General features: G+C 47.2%; 1 protein-coding gene across 4 annotated transcripts in view; it reads left to right on the top strand.

The window, feature by feature from the left end:
* LOC144829128 (tyrosyl-DNA phosphodiesterase 2-like) overlaps positions 1–16,926 on the top strand; it is a 239,853-nt gene that overhangs the window by 76,256 nt on the left and 146,671 nt on the right. The window contains exon 1 of one of the 4 annotated variants that reach the window (XM_078687947.1): positions 14,468–14,759. The exons of 2 other annotated variants lie outside the window; for them this stretch is intronic. The gene's annotated coding sequence lies outside the window, so the exon portion shown is untranslated. Of the gene's footprint in view, positions 1–14,467; positions 14,760–16,926 lie in introns of those variants that run through there. One more of the 4 variants, XM_078687945.1, reaches the window with a different exon arrangement.

The following is a 16,926-nucleotide window of genomic DNA, read 5'->3' as shown; positions in this document are numbered from 1 at the left end:
TAATGAAATATTCTTGTCAGTAGCGGTCTGTTGTGCGAATAGTTCCAAGGCAGCAGAACGCGCTGAAATCTAGATGGCACGAAAGTGATGTCTAGCAAGTTGCCGCCCAGCACATAACGGCGTGGGGCGCCGCGGGGGTGAGTGAGTCCAGTAGGCACCACAGCTATTCTTACCGGCATTGCAGAATTACTGCTGGGGACAATGCCTGTGCTGTAGCAGGGTCACAGCAGAAACAAAAAGGATTCTGTTGAAGATGTTGTTGGTTTTCAATTTGAAAACAGTTCTGGTGTCAACTGCTATGCTAATGTAGTGGTTAATGTTTTGTTTTCTCTAGAAAATGTAAAAGAGGGGGAGGCAGTCCAAAGTTCCGTTAAAAGGGCAAAGGAAAGGATCGGTGGTTTGAACTATCAGTCAAAAAGGGGAGGGGGTGCAACAATTTTTCCTACCGGGTCACACTGTGCTTTCACCGGAAGTGAGGTCTGCAGGATTCTAGTAATTGAAAGTGAGGCTGGCGCCGACGTCCCGCGGATACAGTTTCGTCACTCCACGGGTGATCAAGCCAGTCATTCCCCATCGGGGGTCGGAGACTCCCGCGGCTCCTCTAGAATCTTCACGGTCGTGGAGGACTACGGTGGTGGAGTCAACCAGTGACCGGGCCATTTCTTTATGCTGGGCCCGCTCTTGCGAGGTCGACCGCCATTTTGAGAGTTCGGTAGCTACTGGCGATCGCGGGGTCAAATGAGCGGACGGGCTCCACCCTGCCGGGCGAGACGTTGCAGCATGGCCACAGTGGAAGAACTCTTTTCCGGGCGCCTGGAGCGCTGAGGGTGCAGCTGGGAAGCCTCCACTGGGGAGGCGGGAGAGGCCTGTTCGCACCGTCTCTCCCTCCCAGTGCACCCCACGGCGTCTCGCTTGATATTTGTTATGGCCGGACCAGGCGATGAGGACGAGGGGGGGGGGGGTCGGAGGCATGTGCAAGACATCCCCCCCCAGGGTTGTTGCAGCAATTATACAAGAAAGAAGAAGTGTCCCGTCCGTCTTCAGGCCGGGCTTCCGGTAGATGTCGGCCGGACGCCCCTGGCTCTGGCCCCATGATTGGGTTTCTTGGTTTATCGGCTGCAGCCGGATCCCGTCGGCCTCGGCCCCCCGACCGTTGGTGGCCGGACCGGAAGAGCATGTGGCGGGACTACCTGCAACTCTCAAGGGCCACCGCGGCCGGACTGGGAGAGAGAGGGGAGGGTCGAGGAGACATTCCCCCCCCCTGCAACTGTTCAGCATTGTAAAGGCAATCCCCTGGCCGGGTCCCGCTGGCCTCGGCCTCTCCTCCGGCTACACCCTACGTTAGGATCTCCTGGCCAAGGCGTGGCAGCAGGACCCGCCTTATATGGGCTGCTCCCGGCTGGGCGTAGCCGGAACCCTGCCCCACCTTGGAAGTTTCCAGAGTGGGGGCGGATGTTCTACTGACTTGCATTTTCCCTAGTCTATCGATTTTTTTGGCGTGGCAGGCGGTGGGACAGCGAGGGGTGATTTGGTTTCTCTTACTGTTTTTCTGGTCTCTCACCAATGGCATATTTTAACGTTTTCTTGTTTCTAGGACATTAATAGGTTTTATCATTACGTTATGTTATCGTTTCTTTGTTCGTTGTTTAATAAAAGTTCATGTTCATCAGTGGCCTACTGATTTTCGTTTTCCTATTCTTTTCTTTCCAGGTTGTTTCATGCTAAAGTTTCTGTTAACAGGATACAGTGATCACTTCGTTATTATTGCATATGTCCTTTTCCCTAGGGGTGCTCTCTGGTCGGGCCAGATGACGTATGTCTAGTAAATGGTCCGGGTGAAACAGGTGCATCAATCAGTGGGGAGTAGATAGGCATGACAGATTACAACGGGGGAGAAAGGTCCGCATTACGTACCCTTTCACTACTTGCAAAGATTTTCCTACGTTTATTTGCAAACAGGGAATACCTCCAAAAAGAACTAATTCCCAAACAGTCAATGTTCGGACAATAAATCAATCAATGAGGAATGAAATAGGTACGACGTGTTAAAGGCTTGCGTTACCTACCCTTCACTATCTGCAAAGGGAGAGAGAATATTCCTATTCTTCCTCGTTTGCAGGCAGAGAAGATCCTTAAGAGAACCAACTTCGAACAATTCAATGCTCGATTCAAACAATCAACAAGGGGTACTGTGAACACAAATGAACGCCGCTTATGTACATACGCATTGCTATTTTCAACAGGTTGTTCCTAATGTTTCTATTTTAGCGAGGTCAAAAAGAGATCCCATTAGTGGCCTACTGATTTTGCTCGATTCCTTTTGTTTTTTTACACGGTTTTTCGCTATCTGCAAAGACTAAACAGAGTATTGCGACTCTGTGCTTGTTTGTAAATAGAGAATGAACCAAAGAGAACAATCAATCAAATGGAGAGAGAAGCAGGCACGACGGATTACAAAGGGGGCAAAGGGCTGCGTTAACTACCCTTCACTATCTGCAAAGAGAGAGTACTCCTAATAGAAATGAGGGGTGGGGGCAGCATTCAAAGCAGATCAGTGTGCATAAACACGAAAATGTTTTTACTTACCACGTACTTGACATTCGACAGCTTATGATATTTGCTATTAAAAAACCATTGAAATTCACTGAAAAAACCATAGGTTATAGACCATATATAGTTAGGAATTAGCATTTACAAAACCTTGAAAATTCACTGAAAAAACCATAGGTTATAGACCATATATAGTTAGGAATTAGCATTTAAAAAACCTTATTTTACTCACACAAAACCATTGAAATTCCATATATAGTTAGTTGCACTAACTATATATCGCGCACCCGCAATCCACTGCTGATGATGTCACATATTACATCATTCATGACATGGTCAGTGACATCACTGATGACATCACTGATGACATCTCAAATGACATCACTGATGACATCTCACTTGACATCAATGATCACATCACTGATGATATCATTCATGTGATAATACAATGCATCTCCTCACACTGTAATATAACCTCCGTTACACCCAGTGTTAAATAGAGAGTATCATTTTTGAAACCATTGACACACCAATACTAGTTACTACATACGCACTCACTGATTCCTATGTCTACACACACATTCACTCATACAATCATTCATACATACAATCACTCATCTTTACAACACTATCATATGCACTCATACACCTATACAGACACTCACACTCTGCCACTCATCCATGGAGTTACTCACACACCTAGTCAGTCCTGAAAAGAATCAATCACACTTCCATTTTCTCATCTATACAGTTAAACACAGAACACCTTACATTTTTGAAACATATACTAACACATAGTTACTCTCTTATAGAATCACTGATACAAGTACACATTGATCTGCACAGAGTCACACACCTCCCAGCCAGCCATACACACACTCAGTCTCCCATACAAATAGTTGTGCAACCAATCAATAACCCATATAGCTACTTATATAGCTACTGATCAACACATGCAGCAGCTTGCACAACAACAGACATACTGATGCACACTTTCAGACAGTTTAGTCACTAACCCGTGCATTCAGTAAGACGCATTTAATCACTCACTCATACAGTCAATCACGCACCTACTAAAACCTTCATTCAGACACTTATACATCCACTCATTCTTCAATATGTAAAACATATTTAAACTTTACAGAAACACATAATCACTGGATGTTGTCATCAGTGATGTCACTGACCATGTCATGAATGATGTAATATGTGACATCATCAGCAGTGGATTGCGGGTGCGCGATATATAGTTAGTGCAACTAACTATATATGGAATTTCAATGGTTTTGTGTGAGTAAAATAAGGTTTTTTAAATGCTAATTCCTAACTATATATGGTCTATAACCTATGGTTTTTTCAGTGAATTTTCAAGGTTTTGTAAATGCTAATTCCTAACTATATATGGTCTATAACCTATGGTTTTTTCAGTGAATATATATATATATATATATATATACACATACACATATATACATACATATAGATATACACATATATATATATATTTTTTTTATTACAGCTTAAACTATGGAGAAATTTAGATGATGTGCGAGTAGCACTGGTATGTGCCATACCCTTGGCAAGACAAAACACAAAACCCTTAGATGGTCATGTGATGCTCCGCAGGCCCAGTGCGTACTACTGCCCGCCAGCTAAGCCATGACCTATTAAAGCCTTGTATGAAAGAACATATAGTCTGCTACTGTTTTTAGAATTAAGTAAAACTGGGCTCCATGTTATTAACTTATTGAAACCTTGCATGAAAGAATATACAGTCTGCTAGCGTTTTTAGAATTAAGTAAACTTGGCTCCATGGAGTGCAAATTAATGTTTATACTGGTGTCGACAATCACAGACAAGTACTTATTGATAAATCTCTAAATCTAATGAGTGCCCTCCGTACTATAAGTATGCACCCAGGTTCCCAACATTTTATGAACCTTTAAATAGACTTACCTCTCTCCGAAAATGCAATCACAGCATGAATTATGCCCCCAAGTTCACTAATAGGGGAATTTTGACACATCCAAATGACTGAAAGCTAATGTTCTGCCTGTACGGTTTCTTATTGTGTGTAGCAGGTAGCGCTACGAGAAATAGCAGCAAATCGCAACTGAAAGACCCGGTGCAGTGCCATCACAGTAGGACATTGTAAAACCATGTTTGTGATTTCTGGCATTTATCAACACAAAAACACCTTGCTCAATGGCCTGGCCCCAGTGCTTAATGGCCTGGCCCCTGTTTGCCACAGGAACCGTGGTATGTGTTAAAAAACCAAGCATAAAGAAAACCTGCGGTAAAGCCACCCACCGGGCTAGCTGAACGTGCTCCAGACACCTCCGATGTGGTTACCCAGCAGCACTTCTGCAGCACTCCTTCTCCACTTAATGTTATGCTACCCCCTGCATTTAGGCCGTTCTGACTTTTACTCCACTACCATGATATAACCTATGGCACGACACGTACCAACAGATAAACTGTTACTACACAGGACCTTGACTCCTCCCATGTGTGCTGGCACTGATAAGTCGGCCATCCTCGAGTTACTGCCAGTTGCCGTCAGGAGACCAAGTTACTGCCATGTCAGTGCAGGGCGCGACCCAACAGCATATGTAAAGGAAAAGAAAACAAGCAGTCAGTGTTTGGTGGTCTCCACTTCAATGGCACTGTTGTTTGGAGTAGACAGTAAATTCGTTAAACCATAAGCTGTTTCCTGATACAACCACTGTGGACCTGTGCTCTCTGAAGCTGCTCATTCCAATTATGAGTTATGTTTTCACGCTGTGCATCATACCCCCAATACTTAAATCACCCCTTTGAAACCTCACCCTGCATATTTGGAATGCCTTTCCTCTGTTTGTGGAGACCTGTTAATAATTTAGTAACCATCCCTGCAGCTAATAAGACCCTTATTCGCCAACCAGGACAACAGTGGTGTTTTGCCAGAGAACGAGGTGCTATGTACTTGAACAGTGTATAAAGTGGTATGCCCAGGATCACAGGATACTAACACAACACTTCATTGTCCCTGCCTGCAGAAAATGGCCTCATGTAAAGGAATGGCAGAACATTTTTGAATGAGTGTATTTGCAAAGCGCCCGTTCACCAGGAGGCATCTTTGTGCTGAATAACAGATGCTAATGTAATACCCATCCCTGCAGCTAATAACACCCTTAATCGCAAATCAGGACAGAAGTGTTGTTTTGCCAGAGTACGATATGCCCAGGATCACAGGATAGTAACACAACACTTCATTGTCAATGCCTGCAGAAAAATGCTTCATGTAAAAGAATAGCAGAATGTTTTGGATGAGTGTATTTTTAAAGCGCCCACTCACCCCGAGGCATCTTTGTGCTGAATAACAGATGCTAATGTCATAACCCTCGAACTCCCCCATACCGTGGGAAGTATTTACCCCAACACAAGTATCCCTGTCATCCCAATATACTTAGCCAACAAGGTCGTATTTGTTGTGGTGGTTGTTGGCCGCAGTTTTATTGGGATCATAAATCATATCTGGGTCATATACACGTCAACACCATATCCAATAAATCATATCTGGGTCATAAACATGACATCGTCATAAACATAAATCATATCTGGGTCATAAATCATACATGGCATCGACATAGTTACAGATCATATCTGGGTCATAAGCATGACATTATCATAATCATAAATCATATCTGGGTCATAAATCATGCATGTCCTAACCCTAGTCATAAATCATATCTGGGTCATAAACATGTCATCATCATCACCATCATAAATCATATCTGGGTCATAAACATGTCATCATCATCGTCATAAATCATATCTGGGTCATAAACATGTCAATCATCATATTATGCAGATCATATTGTGGTACATTCAGTTCGTAGATGGCACGAATACCAAAACAGTTATTTTGTTAGTCCTTGGTCGTCCTCTTTGTCGTGTTACCTCTGGGACCACAATTTGGGTGGTCACCCACGCCCTTTGCGTGTAGGGAGGGGGTAGCTTCTCCAAGGAGTTAGGCCCAACTCGCTACCATTTTGTGCCCTGCCGTCCGGCCGGGTCTGGGCCGCGAGCGCCGTCTCCGTTTGCTACTCCCATGCTTGGCACGGCCACCTCACCCTGCCGTGCGGCATCCCAAAATGAGTGGCCTATTTCTACACACCGCCCTGTAGGTGTGTCTCCTTAGCCATCCGTTGTAACAATTTCCGCCCATGCTTGTGTTGCTATCCAGCACTGCGACAACTGCTGGTTCCTAGGTGTGGGTGGGTGGGTCAAAAATTCAGGTGCGCCGCTTCCCCGCTCCACGAAATTAGGAGCTATCTGGGGGAGCGGCGGCTTATATCCCCCCTTCTGCTCATCCACTACGCACAGCTGCCCCCCCATTGGGGGGTTCGTACCAAGCGGTCCCCCCCTATTGGCTGGGGGGTTCCTTGGTGCCAACCGGATGTTCCCTTCGGAGGTGTTGATCCTTCCTGCCGCTTCTGGGCGCCCAGAACCGGTTCTTCCACTGGGGCTCGACGTGGGTTATGGCGCCGGCCCTTGAGCCTCCCCCCCCCTTCGGGGGGGTGCGGCGGCCTCTGCAATAACCCTCGAACTCCCCCATACCGTGGGAAGTATTTACCCCAACACAAGTATCCCTGTCATCCCAATATACTTAGCCAACAAGGTCGTATTTGTTGTGGTGGTTGTTGGCCGCAGTTTTATTGGGATCATAAATCATATCTGGGTCATATACACGTCAACACCATATCCAATAAATCATATCTGGGTCATAAACATGACATCGTCATAAACATAAATCATATCTGGGTCATAAATCATACATGGCATCGACATAGTTACAGATCATATCTGGGTCATAAGCATGACATTATCATAATCATAAATCATATCTGGGTCATAAATCGTGCATGTCCTAACCCTAGTCATAAATCATATCAGGGTCATAAACATGTCATCATCATCACCATCATAAATCATATCTGGGTCATAAACATGTCATCATCATCGTCATAAATCATATCTGGGTCATAAACATGTCAATCATCATATTGTGCAGATCATATCGTGGTACATTCAGTTCGTAGATGGCACGAATACCAAAACAGTTCTTTTGTTAGTCCTTGGTCGTCCTCTTTGTCGTGTTACCTCTGGGACCACAATTTGGGTGGTCACCCACGCCCTTTGCGTGTAGGGAGGGGGTAGCTTCTCCAAGGAGTTAGGCCCAACTCGCTACCATTTTGTGCCCTGCCGTCCGGCCGGGTCTGGGCCGCAAGCGCCGTCTCCGTTTGCTACTCCCATGCTTGGCACGGCCACCTCACCCTGCCGTGCGGCATCCCAAAATGAGTGGCCTATTTCTACACACCGCCCTGTTGGTGTGTCTCCTTAGCCATCCGTTGTAACAATTTCCGCCACGCCGCAGGGAGGCGCACGTCTTCCTGCGGCTCCCCCCAGCTCTCGTGATTATTGTGGCTTATATGCGCACTTGCGGCACGGGAAAGCACTTCACTGACTCTCATCCTCCCTTCAGCCAGCTAGACTCGGTCGTGGCCGAATGGCTCTATGCGACCAGTGCAAACCCAAGGTGAAAACCGCCATACATATTCTGAGTCGGCCTCGTGCACTTGTGCGTGGCTGTGCTTTTTCCCATTTTTTTTTTTTTTTTGTGAGGCCGGCCCCCGTACCCACAACGGGGTGGGCGCAGGATCTGCGCTCGGGGCCACTCGCCCCCATCACAACAGTCATTCCCTTTGGCCCTGGAGACTAAGTGATTTGCCCAAAATCACCGGATGCTTGAGCCTCCTTGTCGAGGCTGGACTGTGGTTTATGGTATGCTCAACCTGCCCATTGTCTGGATTCCTTCCTCTGGCCTTATTTGGCCGCGCCATGTCGTATCCATTTCTATTTTTTTTTGTTTTTTGTTGCCGTTGCACGATTGCCCTATGTTCTCATGTACTCACCATCTGCATTCTGTGATTTGCCCACTTGTAACTATCCCTTCGCAGTTGCCGGTCGGCCTAAACTTTCGCTTCATGGTGGGCCGGGCGCGGCGGGTTATAGGGTGATCGTGATCCGCCCTCTGCACAGATGTGTGCCCCTGGGGTGAAGTGACCGCCCAGGAGGGGACGCGCCCTTGGGCTGGCCAGCTCTGTGAACTATTGTCTCCAATATCCTTTCCTATCACCCAATTTTAGTTGCTGAACTGGCAGCTTCGGCCCTGACGGCATGTCTGGGGCTGGTGGTGGTTTATGAAGAAGCCCTATACTTCCATTAATGGAGGATGTACCCTCTGGTCTCCGAACGCGGAGTGCTCCTGTCACGCACCCAAACTGGCAGTGGACAGTAAGACTAGTTGCGTGCTCACCTGTCACATTTTAATTTGCTCCGTCTGATTAAAACACATTTTTTTTTTTTAAAGTGCGATATTATCCTCTTTCTGCTCAGTTGTGGGTGGCACAGCCCTCGCCCAACGAAGGTATGCGGGCCTTTCTAATCTGTATGTTCTTGCCATGTGTCCGCATTGATAGCCCCGCTTTCACGGATTGCTCTACAGCGTGGTTACTGGGTGCTGCATTTTGCATCTATTTCGCTACGCTAGCGTCCTAACACAGTATAATCGATCCGCCCCAATCAGCGCGCTGTCTCTCGCATTTTAAACAAAACAATGCCAGGAGGTTGCCACGATTTAAGTTGAGTGCATGCTTCAACGCAGTCTGCGTGATAATGTAAGCATGTTCACCACTACGGATAACTTGGCTCTGGATAATAAATCTTTGTTGTTACCTAACAATGTTGCTTATTTTATCGACCTCGGATGGATGGAAAGGCCCACCGGGGTGTGGACCTGTCACACTGAGGCCCCAGCAGCAGACGCATTGGTGAGCTGAGCCTCTAGGCCAGGCTCGAGACCGCTTCTGGAGCTTTGCTCTGACAAAAATTGCCGAGCCCGAGGTGATGTCATACGTGACTTACTAATTTGGCACCCAAATACTTGTGTATAAATCTTGAGCTCACTGCTCCATAAATGCTGTGATATTGAGCAAATCACGTTAGGTGTCCCTTCCGAGACTCGAACCTGGTGCCCCTCTGCTTCGAGGTCGGCGCGCTAGCCGTTTTGGCCACTTGCTGTCATGTGTCTCGATTTTCCTATGTGCCAACCTTAGAATCGTGCCGATCATACACATTATGAGCTGCACCAAGGAAAATATCCTTAAGTGCTCCGCCCAGGGTTGTTTACATTTTTTGCGCCATGTGCTGTGACTGCTCTTTCCTTCCTTGCCTGTAGGGGAACCTAATTATTATTATTATTTTGTCTTAGCTGCCTTGCTCTTTCTAACCGCTATTGTTCCATGCTTATTTTACTGAAGTGGAAGTGGAAGCTCATCTCCCAACAATGTTTACTTGAGGCCAGGCACATGCTCCGGCTTCACCAACAGTGCGTCACCGGTTACCATGGCAGTGGGCCTTTCGCTTACATTGCCGAGAGGCGGTGCATGCCTGGCGCGCCAAGGTGTGGGCCGACTCACTGGCCCACAAGTCGAGTTAACCGACGGACATAGGACTGTCTTGTGGGTGGCCTTGTGTTCTCGTAACGTACCGGTGGAAATTAACGGCTCTCATCTCATGCGACGCACACCTCCTCCGGACCCTCCTTAGGCCCCATTTGATGCGACGCGGATTGGCCGCATGTGTGCCGCGATATGAGAGACTCCAAACAACATCACATTACGACCTCGTCATTTGACACGGGTTTGCTCGCAAGGCAGCGCAGGGGGGGGAGGGTCGAGTCCCCGCTGCATAGGTTTGCGAGTAATTTTACGGGTACGGTTTAAATTTCTGAAATGCAGAGGGTTCCTGCACTTTGTTTTTTAAAATTGAATAATGAGACCCGCCGAGGTCGATTATGCTATCCGTGTGCTGGTGGCAAGCGAAATAATCAATTGGTGGCCCCAGGTCTAAAAAATTGCCCAAGACCCGCCGAGGCGGGAATTGAACCCTGGTCCCGGGCCAGACCTCTGCGTCAGAGTCTGCCGCTCTAACCATTGAGCCACGCTTCTCCGTAGGAAATGGCCAGTATTATTAAAACTCTCTGACATATTTATCTCCGACATTTCCTTACGCATGTATTGACGGTATTCCCTCCCTACCTACTTGCGCTCAAGCACGGTCCTTTAGCGAGTCTTAGTTACCTAATGAATGCTCGCGACATTTTTTTTTTTTTTTTTAAAGTGTTTCCTGCCTGTTCCGAACCGGGGAGGGCCTTTCGCGTGTGGGGGGAACATGCTAACCACTACGCCTCCTCTGTACTGTCGGGCTTGCTGTTCTGCGTTCTACTTAACCCTTACTCCCTCGCAATTGTATCCCACAGCTGGCCCCTTGCGGCGCCGGGATCTGGACCCGCATCCACAGTGGCTGGGGGTTTTACACGCGCTCCATGGCCCGCCCGGCCACGCTTGGCCCGGGGTCCATCAACAACTTTCTTGTTATAGCAGCGCCATTCCCCCCGCGCTGACGAGCGGTAACACCCATTTCGCTTGTGAGCGGGTAAACACACCAGGCACCTATCGATAGTAGTTTTTTGTTTTTTTTTGCAACCTTAGAAACCTTCACTCATACAGCTGCGCTTGCCTCCTTGCGATGCCGACTTGGGCCTTCCCCTGGCACACCGCAACGCAGCTGCTTCACCCCCGGTCGGCGCTCCCGCTTACCAGTATGAGCTCGCATTCGAGCATCGCAGCCTCTGGGCCAATTTCTGGTGCTCCCCCACGACTCGTTTGTGGTATCTTACTCCGTATGGCCGCTCACCCCTGGGTCCTGCTATTCAGTCGGTCAGGTCCATCTTCTCTCTCCTTACGCCTCGTGCGAGAAGGAGATAGAGTTCTCCCGATCCCGGCCGTTCTGGCTCTAGGTGGATCGCTAGCAGTTCGGGTTCCCCTCGATCGCCCTGCTGCCCAGCTGCACGTCGGTCCCGACCTCCCAGGTTCTGGTTCCAGCGGGCGAGGAGCAGGCGCACCTCCATTGCTTTTTTCCCGTCTTTTCTTCCTTCTCCTCCGGCAGCGCTTCACGCTTTCCTCCTTCTCTTCCGGCGGAGCTTGCCTCGTACCAACAAACAAGGTACCGGTGGGTCAAAAATTCAGGTTCGCCGCTTCCCCGCTCCACGAAATTAGGAGCTATCTGGGGGAGCGGCGGCTTATATCCCCCCTTCTGCTCGTCCACTACGCACAGCTGCCCCCCCATTGGGGGGTTCGTACCAAGCGGTTCCCCCCCTATTGGCTGGGGGGTTCCTTGGTGCCAACCGGATGTTCCCTTGGGAGGTGTTGATCCTTCCTGCCGCTTCTGGGCGCCCAGAACCGGTTCTTCCACTGGGGCTCGACGTGGGTTATGGCGCCGGCCCTTGAGCCTCCCCCCCCCTTCGGGGGGATGCGGCGGCCTCTGCAATACCCATCCCTGCAGCTAATAAGACCCTTAAACGCCCTTCAGGACAGCAGTGGTGTTTTGCCAGAGTACGAGGTGCTATGTAAAAGAACAGGGTATAAAGCAATAAGCCCAGGATCACAGGATACTAACACGACACTGCATTGTCCCTGCCTGCAGAAAAATGCTTCATGTTAAAGAATGGCAGAACATTTTTGGATGAGTGTATTTGCAAAGCGCCCGTTCACCAGGAGGCATCTTTGCGCTGAATAACAGATGCTAATTGCTACACCACGCAATGGAATTCAGCTTATTGAATACAGGTGGATGAAGGGCAATGAGATAGAATTTTAAAAGCGCAAAGTGCTATACCGGTCCATGTTTTCAGTCTGAATTAATTCATGAATCACAGATGAGGAGGGAAATAAAACACAACTGAACAAAGTAACGTTCAAACACGCGTACCCTTGACCCCCAAAAAAATCACTAGATAGAAGCAAACCTGCTGACGTGTCCATTCTTATTTGCCTTGAAATCGCAAAAGAATGAATACCGATTTGCCTTCGTGAATATGCCATGTATGTATCACAAAGATATTTCATTGCAATATGCCCACACAGCGAACCTTTACAAAACATATTGATGTGTCCTCTATGTGAGTAGAAAAACAATGAGGGTTCGCCTGCCGAGAAGTGCGGCACTGCGTTGCGCTTCATTAGGCGCTTTAACCCGATCACTTGTACTTGCTGTGGCGGTTGAATTACAGGTACCGACAGAGTGCTGGAAAAGAATACGACTGGGGAAAAATAAAGAACCTAGAAAAGCTGCTGCCAAGATAACCCAGCCTTTCCCATGTACCCTGTCCATGCGTGACCAATGCAATGCAGGGGTGCTTATTAGAAGTATGTGACCGCCCGTATCTGCACCCCCAGAACCAAATGGTTCCTCTAATTACGCTGTTCTTTGCCCGGCAATCATTCGCCTTCCCCAGAGCTGTGCGCTGACTGCAAGACGAGAAGACCCCTTGACAGCCAGCGCCTCGCAACTAACACTATGCTCTCTCTTAAGGTACTTTGACAAAAGCTAAACACTTCCCTGGGCAAAACAGCACATGTTCAATGCTGGCTCGGACAAAAGGCCCAGGAGATTAAAGGCCCTACAGCGCGCTGGCGGTAAAGCAAACTAAGGATCCTCTACCTTTAGGTAAGTGGCATGGCTCATTTTTCCCCAACGTAATTACCAGCCCAAAATAGCACCAGCACCCTGTGACAAATTAAGCTGTGAGCCATAATAATTAAGTGCCTTGACACACTGCAGACGGCTGTCGTATGCGGGTGACGGCATTTGAGCCTGAGCGCGATCCGCACCCCTCCTGCCCAAGCTATTTTCAAACATAACTTTCGCTTGAATCCCTCTTTCTAGCCAAGTGGGAACACGGCTATTTTCTGTCGACTACTGAAAACTCTTTCGACCGCAAAGGGACACGCACCCTTCCCAATCCACTGACACGAAGTTAGAGGCTTTATGCCTGAGGCCACGAGATCCAATATTGGGGAGGGTGGAACCATGAAAAGACGCAACCCCTGACTTTCATCAGCCTCCTCATAAATGATTGGTGCGCTGTGAACTCCTAGCGCTGCGAACCCCTAGCACTGCGAACCCCTCCCTTCAGTAAAGAGCAGGCGCGCAGCGCTTTCCCCACTCGCAATGTCATCCGCATCCTTGAGCATAAATAAATACTGGATGGGCGCAACGCGCCTTAGGTATTTCGGTATTTCGGTATTTCAAAACTCTTTTTCTTTTGCGAAGGAGCTCGCTGCGCTGTAGCGCTGCGAGACACTCTCTTCTAATAAAGAGCAGCCGCATCTCTTGCCTCCCTGCATCTAATAAGCGCGGGAACAAGTGGCCCAGTTAGTTGTAAAACGAAATCATATAAAAACCGACACACTTCACCAACAATCAAGCACTATTAAAAACTATGGATGTCTGACTATTCACAGTCGTGCATACGATTATCTCATTACCAGTCTTTCAGTGTAAGATTCCATCTAAAAGGATATTCATGGTGACAGAACATCAGAAGACTCGGCCGCCGAATACTTGCTCAGGCACCGAGACTGAACCCACCCCCTCAGGATGACCAACATACCTGACTTGGGCGCAGAATACTAAAGCAGGCATCGAGACTCGCCTGTTTCTTTGCCAGTGTAGTGCCAGCGAGCAACATTACGTTACACACCGAAGTAAAATACATACTTGTCTAGAAATGAATAACGCTACGCCAGGCCCCCTCCGACTCAGCCCTACAGAAACCTCGCTCCACATGGACGACGCTCTCGACGACGTGCCTGCAGTCAGGCTGAGGTCCGAGGGGACAAAGTGAACGAAACCCCTGGATCGCAGCCTTAAATACATCTGGTAAGTTTTGTTTCCGATAAGTTTCGCTTCCGATAAGTTTCGCTTCCCTTGCTGCCAGCCCTTCATTATCCGGCAAGCCCCACCTCCTTCTCTGGCTCCCGGAGGAGGCTCAGTCCCGCGGCGCAACTAAGGGCGCCCCTCCCCTAGTCGTGGGGGGCGCTGTTCAGTAGGTGGGGTTTATCTGGCACACCTCGCCCTACCGTTCCGGGCAGTGCATTCTACCTTTTTTGCTACGGTCAGCAGCTCTAGACTGATGATAAATAGCGCCCGGCATTGCAGGACAGGAGGACACTTGTCTTCAGGAAAACGGTTCTAAAGAGGGAACACAAAGCTGATCACGGTTAAGAAGCCGCATCCGGGACAGCAGAACCCAGCAGCAGGTAAGGGGCCCCCATGGCCTGCGGGCGGTTATTTTGTGCCCCGTGGGCGTAATTTCCCCTTGCACGCGCTGTGGTGTTGGGACGAGACCCAGAAACCACCTATTGTTAATTCGCGCTACAACCGCGGCTGACAGCGTTTGCTCTCACTTCACCATAAAATGTAGCACCCACTACAAAGCAATTGTGTGTTTGTGGAGATGCATTGTTTACTCAACTCTGTAAGGGTCTCTAGGCGCTGGGGGCCGTCGGGAAGATTAAGCGAGCTATTGCCCAGAGTCACATGGTGCTGGGCTAACCTGCCGCCGGAGCCGGGGATCGAACCGTGGTCCCCAGATTCCAGCGTCAGTCGCCCTGGCCGCGGCGCCACACCTCTCCCCGAAAATCTGCAGAAAATGGCCTCATGTAAAGGAATGGCAGAACATTTTTGAATGAGTGTATTTGCAAAGCGCCCGTTCACCAGGAGGCATCTTTGTGCTGAATAACAGATGCTAATGTAATACCCATCCCTGCAGCTAATAAGACCCTTAATCGCAAATCAGGACAGAAGTCTTGTTTTGCCAGAGTACGATATGCCCAGGATCACAGGATAGTAACACAACACTTCATTGTCAATGCCTGCAGAAAAATGCTTCATGTAAAAGAATGGCAGAATGTTTTGGATGAGTGTATTTTTAAAGCGCCCACTCACCCGAGGCATCTTTGTGCTGAATAACAGATGCTAATGTCATACCCATCCCTGCAGCTAATAAGACCCTTAAACGCCCTCCAGGACAGCAGTGGTGTTTTGCCAGAGTACGTACGAGTTGCTATGTAAAGGAACAGGGTATAAAGCAATAAGCCCAGGATCACAGGATACTAACACGACACTGCATTGTCCCTGCCTGCAGAAAAATGCTTCATGTTAAAGAATAGAGGGGTGAAGATGCCTTCAAGGGAATTCGTTTAAGCAAAATTTGACACTTTCAATGTAACTTGTAAGGATGAATCAATAATCCCCATAAGAATTCAATTCAACTACATATGTTTAAATAAAAACATACATAACTACATAAATGACAAACATGAACACAAGCCAAGTGTATAGAAAAAAGAATTTATCAAGAAGTTAAAACAATTCATTTGATATACAGAAAGTAAGATAGGGCTGCAGGTTGACACTCAATGTATTCATAAGCAACTCAACAGAACCTATTAACACCTATCCAAAAGCATAATGAAAAAACAAACAGGATGAGGTGGGGGTCGACGTTTCGGTCTCCTACAGGATACTTAGCGAGACCATCTTCAGGACTGATGACAATTGGGAGCTGTATATTGAGAAAAGTGTAATCTGAAACATAAATGTTTTTCAGTTACCAACTAATCTTATTTGACTTTTTTATCCATTACACCTTGGCACACAAACAAAAATGATACATTACAACAGACAGAAAACAAAGTAAACAATTTACAAAGAGCGTATTAAACGCCCACATGAGATTTGACATTTCATTTATAGACGTTTTTCTAGTCACACTATTTATGGCTATCTAAAGTAAAAAGCGTGCAAAACATATCTATAATAGCCTGACTTTATCGCAATTGAATCATCTAATACATTCTAACATAAAATCAATATATTAATATCGATTGTGTATTCAAGCCTGAGTTTCAAAACAAGAAACAATATGCTGCTTAACTTCGACATATCTGTATTATCTGTGATTATACTTGAAGGTAAGCTTACAGTCAATTATAGACCATTGTGGATGTTTCAAAAAGTACTAGCAGAAAACACGGTACGACATAGCTTTATTTAAATATTCCAATCTTATTTAAATATTGGAATTATTCATAGGGCAGATATAATTTATCCTTGGTGTAGATAATACGTAGATAAGACATGTCAACCTCATAAGTAGAAATTGCCTAACATAGGAAAGTTACTCTATGTCCGGGATAACTTACATAAAGTATTGATTCAGTTTCAAAATAAATTTGAACATCGAAGTCACACGTCATACAATTGTGTACATGGGTCTTCCGGAGTGGTAAGTATCGCCAAATCTAAGGAAATGTAATATAACCTATTAGATACGACACTTAATATTGGTTAAGGACACTGAGTTAGGATATATATCTGCTAGTTTACCTTTAAATATAGTTGGAGTCGTGAACGCAGTACAAC

The sequence above is a fragment of the Lissotriton helveticus genome, chromosome 4_1, assembly GCF_964261635.1.
Source record: "Lissotriton helveticus chromosome 4_1, aLisHel1.1, whole genome shotgun sequence".
NCBI lineage: Eukaryota > Metazoa > Chordata > Amphibia > Caudata > Salamandridae > Lissotriton > Lissotriton helveticus.
The sequence above is the reverse complement of the archived record's forward strand: the minus strand, read 5'-3'. Positions and strand labels throughout refer to the sequence as shown.